Here is a 6,750-nt window from a genome sequence, read left to right on the forward strand (position 1 = left end):
GGGCGCCCGTCACGGCCTCGCCCCGCCGGAGAAGGGGAAGGAGCCGGGGACCCCGCAGTCGCCGGCAGAGGGTCAGCACCTCCCTGCACCCCGAGCCTCGTCGGAGGGCCCGCACCTTCCCACTGCTCGCCCCGACGGTGAGGGGTCCCTGTGCTTGCCCATGGTCCATGGCTTTCTCCTCACACCCGCTACCGAGGGCCTGGTCTCTTTCCCCTTGGCCCGCAAGCCTCGCGGGTTCCCCGTGCCTGTCCCCAGGCAACCCGCTCGCAGCCGGCTGCCTCTGCGCCAGGGACACAACAGGCGGGAACCGTGGGACACCCGCAAACCACCCAGCCGCCGAACAGCCGGCAGCGCCCTATAAACAACTTCTGTGCGAAAGCCACAGCAACTGCAGTGTGTCACGGAGGAGCAGCGGGAGAGAGCAAAAGCCTTACCAACAGCCTGGGCCCAGGAAGGGGAGATGTGTCAGAAGTGGGTACAATGTGGCCAAGACCTCTCCTCGATGACGCATTTTCAGGTGCAGTCAGTGCTTCTGTCTATATGGCAGTTATGCATCATTCCATCCCTGTCCTACAGGTGCCTGGAGCTGGCCCGGCTCCACTGGAGACAATTAAGCTAGCTCAGAGCAAGCAGCACAGAGCAGTGACATTTGCGCTGGCTCCTCCTGGGCCAGCTCGGGTCTGGAAGCAATCTAGCTGAGTTTATTAGCTTGGGCCTGGTTCCAAGCAAACGCAGGCTGAGCTACGATGCACAGCTTTACACCAGCAAGATTTACCAGCCCGCTTTTTGCTGGCTTGGGGATGTCTGCACTCTGCTGCCCAGCATGCTGCTGTCAGCGCAGGTGCAGCACAGCAGGTCTGTAACACACCAGGACAGCTCAAAGATAGGAGTGACTCTGAGTCACCCCTGATTTACACGGGTGTAAATCAGACAGCTGTTTAGAAGTCATGCCTGTTCACATCAAACCTAAAGGAGAGGGTTGGGAGATTTAGCACAAGGAGGAGGGACAGCTACTGAACTGGCATCTTGCTACACCACTCCTGAGGAGCGTCCCGCAGCTGGACAACCGAGATCTTCATCTTCTCACAGCACAGATGCTGCACAGAGCGCCTCACTCAGAGTTTTATCCATCCCCTTAATAACATATGCCACCCTGCAGAGTAAAGGGAGGGCATGACTTTTTCTTGGCAAATGCTAGGAATGTTGCGGATTTAGTGGGAAGCAGGCAACTCTCCATAAAAGACAAAAGATCTTGAGATGGAACAAGCGGTTCTGGGAGCAGGGTGCCTCTCCCCTTTCCTGCCCAGCATGGGTGCCCTAAGGTCTACAAAAGAAGGAGCTTGCCAGTCTTTACCCTTAACAAGGGCAGTAATAGGGTCTCTTTCTTCTGTAAGGCCACTTCTTAAACTGTCAGAAGTTAATAGCTCTCTGTCAAATGTGTGTGAAAACTGGTAAATGTTCTCAGAATATGTTAGTGAGAGCAAGACGCTACAAAAAGGGAGAAATCTCCACCTTACCTCTCTAGGAAACAAAACTAAAATATCAGCTAGCTGGCACAAACACTGAATTTTAATGGTGACACCCTGGGGATTTATAAAAACAAAGTAAAAATTCTCAGCATACGTTATCCTTCTGCATGGCTGTTCTCTACAGCTACACAACACCTCTTAGTGCTCTGCTAACCTACATCCATTCCCCAGTCCCTCAGGACCAAGCTGGTCTTTCTCTTTGATTTGGAAATGCTAAAGGCACCTGGCAGTGCTACCAGAAACAGTAATTAAAGACGCAAACACACTGTGGTAACGGCCTAAACCCCAGTGACGTGAAGAGGCAGTAAAATTTACTGAGGGAAATATTATTGCAGATCTCAGTGTAACCAGGGTAATCCCACTGCTTCCAGCGCAGGAAAAAACTAGTGTTTAGTTGGATCCTGAACATGGCCTCAGCTCGTGCAAATTATTACACCTATAGTGATGCACAATGTCTAAATAAACTAGAGGGGTTTTCCTAGAAAACAGAGAGTTTTGGATATATTGTATAACTTCCTAGAGGGATTTTTCATTCATGGTTAGGGATCTTCCCACAGCAAGCAAAGGACAGACTTTAGCACTTCGGCTGCTCTCACCGCATTAACCCACATCATTCTGAATTCCCCACCTCAGGCCACGCGTGCCCTGCTCTGAACCACTGTTTAATTCGATTTCTTTTTCTCACCATTATCCAGAATATTCTGCAAAATACCGGGCAATAGCCCAGGGCTGGGCTGCTCCGCAGGCAGGGGGGGCACAGAGCCTCCCTCTGAGCGGGGAAATTAAAAGCCTTTTTCACACAGGTGGCCAGGAAGGCTTCGGACTGAAGCACATCACAGCTCCTGGCTTCAGCAGGGCGTAGGGTTAAGGCCCTTCACAGCGAGGTCGATTTCTCCGTGGCAGATCATCTCGCAAAGATTTAGACTGCATAGCTCAAGCTGCAGGTACCCATGTTCCTTCAAAGGCAGTAGGAAATGGGGCCCCATGGACTCAAACCTTCTCTCACACAGCTATTTCCTCAGTTTCAAGCCAGATATTTGGCAGCTGCCCTGTCTTTGCTGGGACTATCCAGCTGGGGATGCCCATCCCTGGGCCTGAAGCAGGCGGTGGATGGACATCCTCCTCCAGACCTCGCTGTGCCTGATAGAGACTTGACACCTAGACCTCTTCCAAAGCAATGACTTGGGTCCTCCAGCAAGTCCACAGATGTGGGAGGAACAAGTGCTGGGAGGAGCCTCCCTGCTGAATCAGAAGACACTTATATGTTTTGGTTCTGAAACAAAGGTCAAGCAAGTACAATCGTGGCTGCTAAGACTGTTTATGCCCTGGGTCACCATGACTTTCCTGCATGCACAAGCTGTGCAGCAAATACTGATTCACCCAATGTTGTCACTACATCTACAAGCTAGATGGGTGTCTCCCCTCCTTGTGTCCTTGTATAAACCAGCCATTGGCCTCTCTCCCTATGACAGCAATACTCTCCCCTTAATAGAACGACAGGAGATTTCTCCGTATTAGCTGCCTTGTTCAACGTTCCTGGTGGCTGAGGGCTCTGGTCATGGGTCATAGCATGACCCACAGCTAGCCCAGTTGCCTCTTCCCTCTGTTAAAGAAGTCACCATCACCAAAGCAGACCTTCCAGTTGAGGCAGATAGGACATCCTCAGTCCCTGAATCTAGTTCCTGGGAGTTTCTTCCTTTCGAGTCCAATGTGAATGGTGAGGTTGCAATTTGGGATAAAAAAATATACAGAGGAATGCAACTGCTTGCCTGAATACCCTCTCCCCAGGTCTAGTGGTTAGGCCAGAGGTGGTAAGTAACCACAGACTTGCCCATCTGCCCGTTTACTCCTAGCTGATGACCAAAGAAAGAGAAAACAGATAGTAGTCTAAGGCTAGCTCAGGCTGGGGTGAAATCTTATATCACAGCAACTAAAAAAGTCAGAACACACACATTGCTGGTGCAACGGTGCTGGTTGTGCCAATTGGTGTCCTTGTAGCCAGACAGTGCTGAAACACCGTCAAGATCCCTGCCCTTGCAGTTCTGGGCATTGGTGATGGTAGGACAAGGCTGTGACACCAAAACCAGCTCCTGGACCGTGTTAGTCACAGAAACTAGGCAGTCCTACACGGCCACTGTACAGTTAGCGTAACCGCGTCCTGAGCACACACAAGGCCATATCACACCAGGCCCAACTCAAAGCTTAGGCAGAGCAGTGAGGAGAAAAACAAAGTTTAAACAAGTTTGATACTTCACGTTTTCCCTGCCGATACAAGCCAAAATCAGGTCATTGCCATGACAGTAGTTTTCTCGGGGTCTACAGGTGCTTTTGCAGGCATGCAGCCTCTCTTTGCTCCAGACAGCGTGAGCCCCTGTCATCTCAGCTGCACAAGCAGCGGCACAGCTGTCCTGGCTGGAGCTGATGCTGCCTGAGAGCTGAATACATCTGAGGACAATGAGAGATCATCTGCAAAAGGTGAGGGAAACAGGAGGGGGGAAAGGACATTACATGAAGAGGATGCCAGTTCACCACATTCAGTCTTCAAAGCGTGCTCTTTACCTTTGTCAGGAATGGATGGTTGTAACTGGCCACAGCATTATGGCTGGTCACAAACCGGATCTTCAAGAAACTCACAGAAGCTGAAAACTCCAGTTCCCTGAGCAGTTCTGTGGGAGGAGAGGAATGAAGCAGAATGGATACAGGTAAGGTGAGCTGCACAGAGCAAATAAGCAGAGTTGAAGTATTAATCTCTAGTTCGCGTACTGAAATCGCTGCTTCTACTCCAGCAGGAAACAAAATTAAATTTCAAAAGGACACAACTGAAATTGTGAGGCTTTTGTCTACCTGCTGCAGTATAGACAGAGATGGGAGGTGTTACCATAAGCATCCTGTTAACATAGGGCAAAACAACCTCTCTGGTGGGAGAAATAACTTTGTTGTAAATAACCTGGTTGCAAACGAGCTGTCGATTCACACACAGCAGTTTATTTACTGGCACTGCATGCCAAGTCCAGACTTGGTTTTGTTTTAATTTACTGCACCACAGATAGTAAAAATGAAACAACCAAACAAAAACTGAGCCAAAGGGATCGTCTCTAAGTATGCCTGTTTCTTAGAGATTGCCCATATTCCTTTTAAGGCAGCACAAAGCCCTTCTTTTACAGTGGTTTTAAAATGACCTCCTAAATTAAGACAGCAGGGTCAAACTGACCACACATTATCTAGCAATGTACTCATCTATTGCCTCATAACTTACAGATCTGTTTATAGCTCTTGTAGTTAGAAAAAAAGAAAATCCTCAGATTGCCATGACTTATCTTTTAAATACAAGTATTTTTTTCAATAGCTAGCATATTTTGGAAAGATCATACGGTAATCTTGAATCCACCTTTGTCCTGCAGAGACTGCAAGACATGACCAGCATCTCCAAAAGCCACAGTAACACTACAGATCTCTCCCTCCCTCCTGCCTCCCCAGTTAATTGGCAAATCATTCTAGAGGACTTAGAGGAAAAAAAAATGCTAAAGAAGGGTTTGACCAGCCTCCATTCAGGACACGGTTGTTTACACCTGCAGTTAGCCTCCTCATTCACGTGTATTCTTTCTCTGCATCAGTCCATAAATAGCTTCATCTCTCACACCATACATACACAACACAGGTAGTAAAATAAACTTAAGTCATAAACAAATAACAAACCAGGACAGCACAACTTAAGAATGCTAAGCTTGTAAAATGTAATCCTCAGCACTGGGACATGCCAGGGCTAGAATTACTGGTACAATCTCAATTCATGTCCGCTATAAATGAGTTATAGTACTGGCTTTATAACATGGCCCCACAGTCATTTTGCCTGGGGATCCGTATATTCAATGCGCCGAAGATAGTGATTGCTGAATGAGCAGCTGGTCGCTCTTCTGGTCTCTCTTTATTGGCATAGTGTCTGGACCACACATTGAATATATTTACTGCACGTCAGCCCAGCCCAGCGCAGAATACAGAATTATTCATTTTCTCCAGGGTGTTTCTTTAGTGTCCATCATGGCAGCAGCCTACCCACATTTTCAAACAAATATTTACTTACTATCGTTGGAAGTGAGGGAGGGTGGGGGTAGACTAAGCCCCATTTTACAACAGAGGCCCAGAAAACCAAAAGCTTTGGTTTGAGTGCTAAACTTGTGACAAAGACTGACTGCTTCCCGCACCCCTCCTCACTCCAGGTTATTTAGCTGTTCCTATCCACCAGTTAAAGCCAATCCTTGGTGTCCCAAATGGAGCATGTGAAAACTGGGAGTCTTGCAAAGAGTGGCCACCTGTGAAGAGCTGAAGTGCTGCACAGAATCTCTGTGATAAAGGCAAGGACAAACCATTTCTCCCAGGCAGTATTCAGTTTGCACTAACTACAAGGCTGGGCTTTCACTTCCTACAACACTCTTTGTGGTTGCTGATAAATCCTTCCTCAGACCTGGCTGCCAGGGTCTGCAAAGGCAACAGCTCCCTCAGTACCTAACTTTGAGCTGCAGCCCTGTGCTCGACCCAAAACTTCATACCACCACAGCCTGGTGCTTCCTCAAACCCGCTTTGAGCGGTGGCCTCTGCTAGTAAACAGACAGGGAACCCAGCGGTTTGCAAAACTGGTGCCCCACCTACCTTGGTCCTCAAAGCTTGCCCTGAAGGTAGTCACCCAGCCTGTCTCTTGATCTGAAACATCCTAGCGAAACATCCTAGCATGAGTAAGCCCACATCTGGAGCTTGTTAAGTGAGAGCAGATAATGATGCTTACACATAACCTATAGCAATCTTTGACTCGCAGAAGTCTATGTAATCACACTCCCGATTCCTTCAAAATTCACTCCAGGGCTCTCGCCATACATTTTCAGACAAGATGCAGTTAAATACAACAGCCTGCCCCAGCACTGTTGTTTTAGTAGTCAGATTTGAAAGCTGAGTTATTCAAGAAGCCAAAAGCAAAGTCTGCATTTTTTTGTGTGTTTTGGGTAGGGGAGGGTGAGGAGCTCACTATTCACTCCGCGCTTGGTTCCTTTGATGATTGCATGAGTATATACACGCGCTTCTTAGACCACAGACTCCTCTGAAATTCTTCCTACTTCTGGAACTGATTCTTTAGGGGGATTAAAAAAAGGAGGAAGGAAAAAAAAACCAAAACCTCCTATGCCATTCCTACCTATTAGAAGAATGTGTCCAGCAGGCCATGCAGGGAACT

This window comes from Egretta garzetta, unplaced genomic scaffold (genome assembly GCF_000687185.1).
Source record: "Egretta garzetta isolate BGI_Z169 unplaced genomic scaffold, ASM68718v1 scaffold768, whole genome shotgun sequence".
NCBI lineage: Eukaryota > Metazoa > Chordata > Aves > Pelecaniformes > Ardeidae > Egretta > Egretta garzetta.